The sequence below is a fragment of the Pseudophryne corroboree genome, chromosome 2 (assembly GCF_028390025.1).
Source record: "Pseudophryne corroboree isolate aPseCor3 chromosome 2, aPseCor3.hap2, whole genome shotgun sequence".
Taxonomy (NCBI): domain Eukaryota; kingdom Metazoa; phylum Chordata; class Amphibia; order Anura; family Myobatrachidae; genus Pseudophryne; species Pseudophryne corroboree.
The window spans coordinates 682,398,411-682,412,399 of record NC_086445.1 but is presented as its reverse complement, the minus strand read 5'-3'; positions in this window follow the sequence as shown (position 1 = coordinate 682,412,399).

The following is a 13,989-nucleotide window of genomic DNA, read 5'->3' as shown; positions in this document are numbered from 1 at the left end:
TGCAGAGGGTGTTTCTCTGGCTGGGTCCACAGGATAACATTGGGATATGGTTGAGCGACAGCGGAAATGGCACCAACATGGTCACAAGCTTTCTGGCCTCCCCGGATGCATCGGGGCCTCACCATATAGTCCCGTCCCACTGACTCAGTCAAATCAGTTTTTTGCTTGGTGCGGCAGGAAGCCGCATGGTCACAGGGCTGCTGTGAATAAAGCAGCCTGAAGCTTTTATTATGTTGTTTTTATAGACTTACTATATTTTTTTGAGCGACTTTTCTTAATAGCGTCTTAAACGCATACTGGAAAGAGTCGCTCCATCAACTCCCCACCGGGTCGCAACAACGCTTAGCTTCGCGGTACAGTGCTGTCTCGACGGGCGTCAGTGTCTGATGTTCTAGCAGGTCCAGCAGATGTAACCAGGCTGTGTCCGGAGCATGGGGGACAGGTAAGTCTATGGATTTCCTCTTACTAGAGGGGTCCGGACACGGCTACACTGTATTGGTGGAGACTACAAACAGTGTGTTGATGCGCCGAACATCTCGAGTGCGACAGCGCTACGCTCCAGGGATCATAGGCGCCAGGACTAGGTAAAGGCAAACAGGGGGATTCAGACGCTCTCCTGGCCGCCCCTCCTCCGAGTTCATGACCAGTTTCCGCGCGTCTCCCGTCCATGAACTGAATGACCTCTCTTCCGTCTCAGACGCTACCACGAGGGAACTCGGTCGCAGCTTAGATGCTGCGGTTGTGTATACTAGAGATCTCACCTAGACCGAATCGCAGGCCTTAGCGTCTGCATACACGTGGAAGTCGCTGAGCGTCCGTGTCAGTCAGTGAGCGACTGTGTCTGTTATCAGTTATCGGGAGCGGTAGTGTACATCAATAGCGTCTGAATCCACTCGGCGTCTTACGAGCGCATTTGCTTGGATATGGAAGTGTGGTGAGTCTCCCTGTATCCCGCTCTACAGAGGAAGGGTATACAGTACTAAAAATTCTCTCTACTTGTTAGTATGAATTGTTAATTTTTAGTACATATTGCATATGAGATCTGTATATTACTGTGTTTTCTACATGTTATGTTGAAAAAAGAACCAGTTAAAAAAAACAGAAGTACAATTTTACTACTTATTTGTAAGTTGTTATGGGGGTTGTATTCTCATATGACAATGTCTAATGCCTTAACATGTGACTGACTGCTAGTATGTGTGCTGACTTTTCTATGTAACGTCAGTCCTGTTATGACCCTCAATTCAGGTGCACGGCTGTGGTCAGATTGATCTCACTTCTATATACTGATATATAGGTGATTTTCAGTCACAAATTGTGTAGTCATTAACAGATTATTACCATGTATGTGAGCGGCAAAAGTGACGAGGAGAATTTATCAAGCATCCCTAACATGCTTATCTTGTAAGATAGGGTTAATTGGTAAGGATCAATTTTTCACTTATGAGGGTTTGTGTGCGAACTGTTTTGCTTTTCAGCAAAGTAAAAAACAGGAGTTGGTTCAACCACCAACCGAGCCACCATGGAATATGTTCGCAAAGACTCTGTCTTCAATAGCAGACAGGTTAACTCCGGTAGCACCACCTCAAGGGTTAGGTTACACTATGAACCCATACATGCAGCTCCCTTCCTACGGCTTGATTCCAGTAGCCTCTACAAGCAACCAAGGGACAGGTAAGACTAAGACAGATACGTCTATGTGGCAGACTACACAATATGATACAACAGATGATGATACAGTATATTCAAATACTTCGTATGATGAACAGTCGCAGAGTTTTAGTTCAGAGGATGTAGCTGAACTTTAATTAATGCTGTGAAGGCTGTTCTCTCCTTGGAAGTTCCAGCCAAGACAGTGTTAAAATCTAAAGCACCTGTTTTTAAACGAACAAAATCAGTTAAAACTGAATTCCCAGCGTCAGATGAGCTGACGGAAATGATGGATGAGTCTTGGGCGACGCCCAGTAAAAAATATAAGATTCCAAAAAGATGGGATTCTTATTATCCATTTCCAGCTGTGGATTGTTCGAAAAGAGAAGTTCCTCCAAAAGTAGATGCACATGTGCTGCGACTTGTGCATAAATCTGCTTTACCACTGTCATCTACCTCACTAAAGTATGTCACAGACAGAAGGGTAGATAGCTTCTTGAAAAATTTATTTTCCCTAGTAGGAGCAGTGGTAAGACCTGCTATGGCTTCGGCCTGGGTAGCAAAGGCAATGGGCGAATGGATAGAGGAACTAGAGAATGACATCTCTTCTAATATGGAGCAAGAGTATCATTTAAGCCGTTTAAGACAATCTGCCCAATACTTGGAAGAAGCAGCAATTGATATGGGTACAGTTGCTTCTAAAGCTTCAGCCTTGACAGTAGCCGCTTGCAGAGCAGTTTGGCTACGTACCTGGAAAGCAGGTGCGGAATCCAAGAAAGAATTGGAAGCATTGCCTTTCATTTGGTAATATATTGTTTGGGAAACCATTATCTGATATCCTAGAATCAGAGGCTGAATCAAAGAAGGTCAGATTTCCGGCTACCTATAACCCTAAGTCCAAGGGTTCAAAGTTTCACTCATTTCGTTGGCAAAGCGAAAGCTAAAGAGAAAGCTAAAGAGAAGTCTAAGCAACCCCAGTTCAAAACCATGGGTAGGAAGCAGTGGGCTAGCAAAAAGCCAGCCTCCAAGCCTGAACAGAAATCATCAGCCTGAAGAGACGGGCCTCCGCCAGGAGGATACCAGGGTTGGGGGCCGACTCCTTAATTTTGCACACATATGGCAACAGTCAACAGATGCTTGGGTGCAGAAGGTGGTATCTCAGGGGTATGGGTTTCCATTCAGGAGGCAGCCTCCTCAAACATTTTTTTGCACCAGCCCGTCTTGTATAGAGTCGAAGGCCAATGCCCTGCAAGAAGCAGTCCAAAAATTACTGCAGTCAGGTGTGATTGTCCCAGTACCTCCATCACAGAGGGGACAGGGGTTTTACTCCAATCTATTTCTAATCCAGAAGCCAAATGGGTCATTTCAACCAATTCTCAATCTGAAAATGTTGAACAAATACATTTGGATCCCAAGGTTCCACATGGAGACGTTACGCTCCATAATGTTGGCTATGGAACCAGGAGATTACATGGTATCTCTGGATGTACAGTATGCTTACCTACATGTGCCTATAGCACTGTCTCATCAGTGTTACCTCAGGTTTGCCATCCTCCAGGAACATTTTCAGTTCCAAGCTTCGCCCTTCGGGCTAGCAACAGCACCCAGGGTGTTTACCAAGATTATGGTGGTCATGGTAGCTTGTCTGCGCAAACAGGGGATAAGAATATTCCCATACCTCGACGATGTCACAACTGAGGGCCTGAGCTGGTTAAGAAATCCCCTGCAGAATCTTGGAGATCCGTCAAATTTTGCTGCCGTTGGAAGATGAAGATGAAAACGTGGAGCAGTAATGGGTAAGGTGGGTGGGGTTACAGCTGGAGTCACTGTAGGTGACGCACCGGACGCGCCTGATCCACGGAGGGTTGTCTGAATCCCATCCAGCCGAGTAGAGAGATCCTGGAGACAGCGGATGATGTGGCCCTGTGCAGCCTCCTGATGTTCAAGTCGGGCTGCCAGTTCTTGCATCGGCCTAGCCGCTTGATCCTGGTCTCCGGCTGGATTCATTTGGTCAGTGCTTACTGTCACAACTGAGGGCCTGAGCTGACGGGAGGCAGCCTCAGTTGTAGGGGCTGAGGTGTAGTGGAACCTGGGAGGTTGTATCAGACCCCTGGACATGTAAGTTACACGTAGAAGAATTGCTCGAAGGCGTGACCACGACAACCAGGATAAAAGTCAATGATGTTTATTTTGACAAACCCCATGCATCACAGCAGTAATAAAGAGAAACATAAAATCAGCAGAGAAATAATACAGTTCCTGGGTACTACAGGGTGGCAAGGACCACAGGGCTCTGGTAGTATGAGACAGTTCTTATTATCTTCTAGTTGGAAAGTCCTTACCAGGCCCGACTGTAGCAATGGAGATAGCCCAGGATCGTACCAGCTGGTGTTCCAGTAAAAGCTGGGCTGCTGTGGATAAAATGGCTGCTGTGGGTACTGGCTGGAACCAGACTGATGTAAGCACGGAGTGGATTGCTGGATGGAACCAGCCAAATAATAAATGAAGCTTGAGAGCGATGAAATATGATTGATATATGGAGCTTGAGAGCGGTGAAATAATAGTACCGGTGGTGAGTGGTAATCTGCAGAAATGGTACCGGCACTTTAAGAAGAGCTGATCTCTGCTGGAAGCTAAGGCTGGGAGCAGGTAAATCTGTAACTGGAAACAGATGAGTCCCAGGGGACTGGAGAGTCAGGCTGCACCGCAGGTGGTAGACTGGAGCGGGTCTCTTTAGTGGAGGTTTGAAGATGGTAACTGGAACCTGGAAAACAACCACAGGAGAGAGACAAACTGGAACTCTGTTTGACAACCAAAGCACTGACGCCTTCCTTGCTCAGGCACAGAATACTTATACCTGCAGCAAGGAAGGGATTGGCTAGGCAGTTATGCAGATTACAATGCAAACAACGGATTGGTGGAATTAAGCAGGTGACAGAATCCAACATGGCTGCGCCCATGCAAACACTTGGAGGGAAGATTGGTTTGTAATCCATGTGGGAACTTTAACAGTAATGGCGGCGCCAGCCACAGTAGACAGGAGACGCCAGACTGATGAATGCACATAGAACCACGCGGGCACAGCGGAGGCCGCGGCTGACATAAGCGCCACTCTGACATCCTGCATGCAGAAACTCAGGGACGGCGGCGGAGGCCGCGGGAGACGCCATTCCAGATGTAACATGGCGCCGCTGTGACAGCGTCTCAGAGTGACAGGAGAGGAGGCAGGAATGCAGACATCAGTACAACAGATGAGATCCGGTCCTGGAGCGCTGAGCCAGCCTTAGGAGGCATCTGAAAGGTAAGTAATGGCGTCCAGATACCTGGATCGTGACAGACGACCTGTTAATCCTAGCACAGTCGCAGGATTTACTTTTGAGCCATCTACAACAGACAGTAGTTTGTTTACAGAGACACGGGTGGCTCATAAATTGGGAAAAGTCGTCTCTGAATCCGTCACAGTGGATGGTTCATTTGGGGGCCATATTGGATTCAGACCTACAGAAAGTTCTCTTACCAGAGAAAAAGATAGTCAAGGCGCAGGTTCAGGCTCAGGAAGCGTTGCAAGCCCAGACAATGTCAGTCCATGCAGCAATGCGACTGTTGGGTCTGATGGTATCAACCTTCAACATGGTGGAATATGCACAATTCCACTCCAGACCATTGCAGCACCTTATTCTGACCAAATGGAACGGAAATCATCAGACAATAAAAAAGCAGATGATAAAGTTTCCAGTAAACGTAAAAAGGTCTCTAGCATGGTGGCTACAGACAGACCATTTAAACAAGGGGAGACCCTTTTAGATAAAAGAATGGCAAGTCCTGACAACAGATGCCAGCCTGCAAGGCTGGGGTGCGGTACTTGGAAGCCTTTGGTTCCAGGGAAAATGGACCGCAAGCGAAAGTCGCCTGCCAATAAATCTGTTGGAAATAAGGGCCATTTACATGGCTTTAGTTCAGGCAAAGGACAGTCCTGCAAGGAAGATCGGTCCAGATTTGCTCAGACAATGCGACGGCAGTAGCGTACCTCAATCATCAAGGAGGAACTCACAGCAGGAGACTGATGGAGGAAGTAACTCCCATTCTAAGATGGGCAGAACTCCATCTTCCAGCATTGTCAGCAGTGTTTGCCCCAGGTGTACTGAACTGGGAAGCAGATTTTCTCAGTCGACACACCATTCAGGAAACCGAATGGGCATTACACCCAGAGGTGTTTCAGACACTGGTGAACAGATGGGGTCTACCAGAGATAGACCTCATGGCGTCTCATCTAAACAACAAAGTTCCGAAGTACGAATCGAGAACAAAGGATCCCGGAGCGGTCCTTGTAGACGCACTGTCAGTAGAATGGAAATTTCATCTGGCATATCTGTTCCCTCCAATATCTCTGTTACCCAGAGTAGTGAGAAAAATAAAGCAAGCAAAGGGAGTCATAATTCTAATAGCTCCAGCTTGGCCAAGAAGGCATTGGTACACAGATCTACCGAGGATGTCCGTGGAAACACTAATACTGCTCCCTCAACGTCCAGATCTGCTAATGCAGGGTCCTTATTGCCACAGTCATTTGGACTGTCTGATTTGACGGCGTGGCTATTGAAACCTCTATCTTAGAAGCTAGAGGATTTTCAAAACAAGTAATTCAAACTATGCTTAGAGCAAGAAAGCCTTCTTCAGCTCGTGTGTATCATAGAATACGGCAAGCCTATATTCATTGGTGTACTGGAAAAAATTGAAATCCAAGATCTTTTAAAGTATCCAGGATTTTGGATTTCCTTCAAGCAGGATTGGATAAAGGTTTGAAAGTTGCTTCCTTGAAAGTTTAAGTATCAGCATTAACTGTATGGTTTCAGCGAAAGATTGCTGATTTACAGGATGTACGTACTTTCTTTCAGGGAGTTGTACATATTCAACCTCCGTTTGTTCCTCCTGCAGCTCCCTGGGATTTGAATTTAGTTCTTAAATTCCTCCAGGGTCCTCCGTTTGAACTGCTTAAGAGAGCAGATCTTAAATGGTTAACGGCTAAAGTACTTTATCTACTGGCAATGGCGTCAGCCAGAAGAGTGTCAGATTTAGGAGCGTTATCGTGTAAGTCTCCTTTCCTAAGTTTTTTTTCCCAGACAGAGCAGTTCGCAGAACGAGATCTGGTTATCTTCCAAAGGTGGTCTCAAAGTTTCATCTGAATGAAGAGATTGTAGTCCCAGCTTTTCAGGTATCGGGACTTTCTGCGGGAGAAGCGTCTCTGGACGTAGTCCGAGCTTTAAGAATCTACATAGATCGTACTAGTGTCATCAGGAAAACAGATTCTCTCTTCATCCTCTACGGATTTCATAGAAGAGGATGGCCTGCTAGTAAACAGACGCTGGCGAGATGGCTCCGAATGGTAATATTAGAAGCTTATTCTCATGCAGATCTCCCTACTCCGGCTAATGTCTCTGCTCATTCTACACGTAAGGTAGGTCCTTCATGGGCAGCACAACAGGGTGCTTCAGCAGATCAGATTTGTAAGACAGCCACATGGTCTTCCATAAACACATTTATTAGACATTATGCCTTGGATACTTTTGCCTCTCATGACGCAGACTTCGGGCGAAAGGTCCTCCTGTGTAATCAGGAGCATCCCCACCACTAAAATGGCTTTGAGAATCCCAATGTTATCCTGTGGATAATCCTGTGGACCCAGCCAGAGAACTATACGTTATGGTAAGAACTTACTGTTGATAACGTGATTTCTCTTATGTCCACAGGTATCCACAGGGATCCCACCCTGACGCACCTGATTTGAGGATCTTGACAATCACTAAACCTCTTCCTTCTTGTATGGAAGGGTGTGCATGTGTGTTCTTATCGCCTAAACAGGTCTCTACCTGATGCTCTTGCCTAACTCGCTGTGGAAAGAACTGATTTGACTGAGTCAGTGGGCGGGACTATATGGTGAGGCCTCGATGCATCCTGGGAGGCCAGAAAGCTCATGACCATGTTGGTGCCATATCCGCTGTCGCTCAACCATATCCCAATGTTATCCTGTGGATACCTGTGGACATAAGATAGATCACGTTATCAACGGTAAGTTCTTACCATAATGTCTATTTCTCCTGGTGGAGAAGGCATTGGTGATTCAAACAATGGTCCGGGAGGTTTAAAGCCTACCTGGGTGTCGGTTCATCAATACATCCGCCTTCTGGGGAAGATGGTTGCCGCCTACGAGGCTCTGCAGTATGGCAGGTTTCATGCTCGTCCATTTCAACTGGACCTCTTGGACCAGTGGTCGGGCTCTCATCTACACATGCACAAGAGGATACGCCTTTCTCCGAAAGCCAGGAATTCACTCCTCTGGTGGCTACAACTTCCACACCTTCTGGAAGGCCGAAGGTTCGGGATTTAGAACTGGATCCTCTTAACCACATATGCAAGTCTAAGAGGTTGGGGAGCAGTTGCTCTGGGGGAAACCTTTCAAGTCGTTTCAAGAATCCCTTCTCCCGATAAACATCCTGGAGCTAAGGGCCATGTACAACGCCCTCCTGCAAGCAGCACATCTGCTACAGGATCGGGCTGTTCAGGTACAGTCAGACAACGTGACCACAGTGGCCTACATAAACCGACAAGGCGGAACGAAGAGCAGGACTGCTATGTCAGAGGTGTCAAAAATCCTTCTCTGGGCAGAAAGGCACGCTGTAGCGATGTCCGCAATCTTCATTCCGGGAGTAGACCACTGGGAAGCAGACTTCCTCAGCAGACACCATCTCCATCCAGGGGAGTGGGGCCTCTATCTGGAGGTGTTCAAGGAAGTAACCGCTTGGTGGGGGGTTCCTCACATAGACATGATGGCCTCCCGCCTCAACAAGAAGCTACGGAGGTACTGTTCCAGGTCGAGAGACCCTCAGGCAGTGGCGGTGGATGCACTGGTAGCACCATGGGTGTTCCCGTCAGTGTATGTGTTCCCTCCACTTCCTCTGATCCCAAAAGTTCTTCAGCTGGTAAGAACAACAAGGGTTCTGGCAATCCTCATTGCTCCAGACTGGCCGCGAAGGGCTTGGTATGCGGATCTGGTGGATCTTCTGAAAGATCCAAGACCCTTACCTCTTTGGGAGGATCTGCTGCTGCAGGAGCCGTTCGCCTATCAAGACTTACCACGGCTACGTTTGACGGCTTGGCGGTTGAACGCCAGATCTTAGCTCGGAAAGGTATCCCGAACGAGGTTATTCCTACCCTGATTCAGGCTAGGAAGTGGGTAACATCTAAACATTACCACCGTATTTGGAAACAATGTTTCCTGGTGTGAATCCAGAAAATTTTCTGCTGTGGATTTTCAGCTCGGACGTTTTCTCCTTTTCCTGCAAGCAGGAGTGGATATGGGCCTGAGATTGGGCTCCATCAGGGTCCAAATCTCTGCCTTGTTCATCTTCTTTCAAAAGCAATTGGCTGTCCTTCCTGAGGTTCAGACCTTTTTGAAAGAGGTTCTGCACATCCAACCTCCTTTTGTGACGCCGACGGCGCACTGGGATCTAGGTGTGGTGTTGCAGTTCCTACAGTCAGCTTGGTTTGAGCCTCTACTGGAGGCTGACATCAAGTTTCTCACATGGAAGGCGGTTACTTTGTTGGCCTTGGCTTTTGCTCGACGTGTGTCGGAATTGGCGGCTTTATCTTGTAAAAGCCCTTATCTGATCTTTCATGAAGACAGGGCGGAACTTAGGACTCGTCCGCAGTTCTTGCCTAAGATTGTATCGGCTTTTCATATCAACCAGCCTATTGTGGTGCCAGTGGCTACTGACTCCTCAATTGCTTCAAAGGCCTTGGATGTTGTGAGGGCTATCAAGATCTATGTGCAGAGGACAGCTCGTCATAGAAAAACTGACTCTCTGTTTGTGCTCTATGATCCCAAGTAAATTGGGTGTCCTGCTTCGAAGCAGTCGATTTCACGCTGGATCAGGTTCACTATTCAGCATGCCTATTCTACGGCAGGATTGCCGTGTCCGAAATCGGTTAAGGCCCACTCTACTCGTAAAGTGGGTTCTTCCTGGGTGGCTGCCCAGGGTGTCTCGGCACTACAGCTTTGCCGAGCTGCTACTTTGTCTGGTTCGAACACGTTTGCCAGGTTTTACAAGTTCGACACTTTGGCCTCTGATGACCTCAAGTTTGGTCAAGCGGTCTTGCAGGAGCCTCCGTGCTCTCCCTCCCGTTCTGGGAGCTTTGGTACATCCCCATGGTACTAATATGGACCCCAGCATCCTCTAGGACGTAAGAGAAAATAGGATTTTAATTACCTGAAACGGTAAATCCTTTTCTCGTAGTCCGTAGAGGATACTGGGCGCCCGCCCAGCGCTTCGTTTTCCTGCTTTTGGTTTTATAGTTAAGTTCTACCTGGTTCCTAGGTAAGTTCTGCATTGTTTACTGTTTCAGTACTGTTTCAGCTGTTGCTGAGTTTTTCCAGCTTGTTAGCCGGGTTTGTCTGTTGTGTGAGCTGGTATGAATTTCGCCACTACCTGTGTATTTCCTCAGGGCCGAAACTAGGGTTGCTCTCACCCGGGGCAAGATAGTAAATTTGCGCCACCCCCCCTTTCCCCCGCAAAGTAAAAAAAATAAATAAGTATAATTAAAATACAATTATATATATATATATATATATATATATAAGTAGCAGTAGTCAGCAGCACTCCTTACTAATACAGTAGAAAGTATAAAGCCGGTGCCCTCCGTATAACATCCCCAGCAGGGATGTCTTAAAACACCAGACCCAGTCAGCGGCACTCACGGCTCCCTCAGCGGGGAATAAAACGAGACGTAGTCGTGGAGCTTGTCAACGTTTCAATGTTATACACGTAACACGTATGTCCTGATGAAAATGTTACGTGTATAACATTGAAACGTTGACAAGCTCCACGACTACGTCTCGTTTTATTCCCCGCTGAGGGAGCCGTGAGTGCCGCTGACTGGGTCTGTTATATATATATATATATATATATATATATATAATCCCACACATTACACCACAGAGGAGCCTCTGCCACACTACAGCCGCTTATGCATGTTACACCACAGAGGAGCTGCGTATACACATTAGATTATATAGGGGGCACACTATCACACATATGGTGCAGGTCCCAGGGGAACTCTGACACCCACACACAGACCAGGGGCTCACTGACACAAAAACAGATTGTATATGACCACATTGACAAACACACGGTATAGGGACCAGATGTACACACACACAAAATATATAGGGACCAGAATTACACACACACACACACACACACACACACACACACACACACACACACACACACACACTGTATAGGGACCAGATGCACACTGACACACTGTATAGGGACAAGATACACACACACACACACACACACACACACACACACTGACACACACTGTATAGGGACAAGATGTACACTGACACACACAAAATGTGTAGGGACCAGATACACACTGACACAACACACACACACACACACACACACACACACACACACACACTGTATAGGGACCAGAAGCACACAATGACACACACACACACACACACACACACACACACTGTATAGGAACCAGATGCACAATGACACACACACACACACACACACACACACACTATAGGGACCAGATGCACACTGACACACACACACACACACACACACACACACACACACACACACACTGTATAGGAACCAGATGCACAATGACACACACACACACACACACACACACACACACACTGATGCACACACACACTCTATAGGGACCAGATGCACACCGACACACACACACACACACACACACACACACACTGTATAGGGATCAGACGCGCACACACACACACTGTATAGGGACCACAGGAACACTGACACACACAAAATGTGTAGGGACCAGATACACACTGACACACACACACACACACACACACACACACACACACACACACACACGCTGTATAGGGACCAGAAGCACACAATGACACACACACACACACACACACACACACACACACACACACACACACACTATAGGAACCAGATGCACAATGACACACACACACACACACACACACACACTATAGGGACCAGATGCACACTGACACACACACACACACACACACATACTTGTTTTTCTATCCTCATCGGGACATATGTCTGGAACCTTCCTCATGGGGACCTATTCAGGAATACCAGCCTAATGAGGACACCCACATAACTGATTTATTTTCGGGTTTAATTAGAGATAGAGGAAACGTGTATTCAGCAGCAGATACATTTTATTCAGGAAAGGTTCTTTCTCATTTCAGCAGTAATTCGGTTCTTAATGTAAAACTTAACCGAGAGCCAGTTCCGAGCCTTCAGCGCTTGTCGTTCTGCCCTTAGGCACGCATCACAGTCATTCTTGCCCGGCACCTTGAATGAGCGAATGAACCGAATCATGCGACGTTCAACAGCTTTCACTTCTGCTGGGGTCCACGGATTGCGCTTGGTACCCCTTCTGTCACCTGTTCGGGAGAAGAAAGGTCAGTCACCACGCAACGCCACCACCAGTCATGGACGCATCTCAAATGGAATGGACAGTCACACCCACCTTTAGCTGCACCTCCATCCACCGCCGACACCACGCTGCCAGCTTCTTTTCCCATGTGCCCCATGGGAACCTCAGTATCCTGACTCTCTGGCTCATCCCCAGAGTCATCGCTCACCACCTGGATCGGCTCTGTGGATAGAGAAGGACAGGGAAACCGATCACACCAGCCCACTTAGACAGTCAGTCCCTGGAGCCACACTGTCAAGTGATACCTACCGTTTGGATCAATGGAGATCTCTTCCAGATTGTGGCCCCGGAATTCAGCCATTCTCCCTTGCTCGAGAGCCAGAAACAGCTTGCTCAACTTGGCCAGTTGAAGGGTACCCTCCGGGAGGCGGTAATAATGCCGGTGCACCCGAATATCATGTCCAAGGAAATCAGCAAGCTGATCCATCTCTGTATCGCTCAGGTTGAGGACTCTGGAAAGTGTAGCCACATGCTTCCGTAGGCGGGTGGAAGATAATGCTTCGGGGTGCTTGGCCCCACACTCCCGGGCGTAGAGACGTATGCAGTCGGATCCCCTATAATGGGACATGGCTGTTGGCCTAGCAAACATGTAGATATTGTGTGGGGTCACACCACATTCTGTCCGCTTCTCTATGAGGAGCTCCATCGCTTTCTGCATGCTTGGGGATAGCAGGACAGGGACTTTCCTGCCTCTTTTCCCAGGAATCTCAATACGGGAGAAGTGACGACAGAGTGCCTTCTCCAGCTCTGACAGGGCCTGGGCCACATCACCCTGCAAATCGGCTGTGTGCCGTAAATCGAAGGAGGAGAGCAGCATCTTGGAAACCTCACCTTCTCTCCTGCGGTTGAAGAGAATCAGCTGCGTGAGGGTAACTTTGGCCAACATGGACCACTGCTGTTTGGAAGGGTGGGCGGACAACTCATCGATGTACTCTCGCTGACGGTCAAGGAGGTACAGGTTCAAGCGCTTAACATCATCAGTGAAGGGCAGAAGCAGCGGTGCATTCCATTTTATCTCTCGAAGTGTCTTCAGGGCAGCAGTGGAGATTAGCTCGCTCCACCTCGCCTCATAAATTTTCCGAAAGTTTCGGGCACGCTCCTCTGTCAGGGCACTGCCCTCCATCAGTGCCTGACACTCCACCATAGCTGAAATCTTCTGCAAGCTGTGTCCCACCTTCAGAGCCAACGAGGGTATTTTATATGTATTGGTGCGGTCATCGTAACCGGCCAGGCTCCTCACAGCATGCACCACTTGCAGGAAATTCTGTGGGCAAATGAAATCTTCCATACACCGCAACGGTGTGACCTTCATCGCCTTCAGCAGTAGCCGCCCCACCTCTCTGAGCTTCTGACGGATGTAATCATGCTTGCTGACATCAGACCCCAGACGGTTATAGAGGTGCTGACCGAACTGCATAATCCAGCGGTCCCCTTTGATTACCGGTACCACATCATCATAATTCATTTCGCTCAGCAACTTCCAGAGGCCAGTGCCAACATCTTTCGGGAGCGGTGTGGCGTAAGTGAAGAGACCCTGCACCCTGGTTCTTCCAGGTTTGGGGCTGACACTTTTGCGGAGCGGGCACCTCTTCACATGGCGCCACAGGTGCTTCCTGGAGAATAGCCCTTTACATTTTACACAGTGCATGAAATCTTGGGGAGCCGTTGCTTCTTTCGGCTGCTTGCACGGTAGGAGGACTCCGCTGCCCTCGCGGAGAACCCCGACATTATGGGCAAAGTTTCCCCGGGTGCGAATCAGGTCTAGCTGCACTGTCCTTTCCCTGGAGCGCTTCGGAAAGCTGA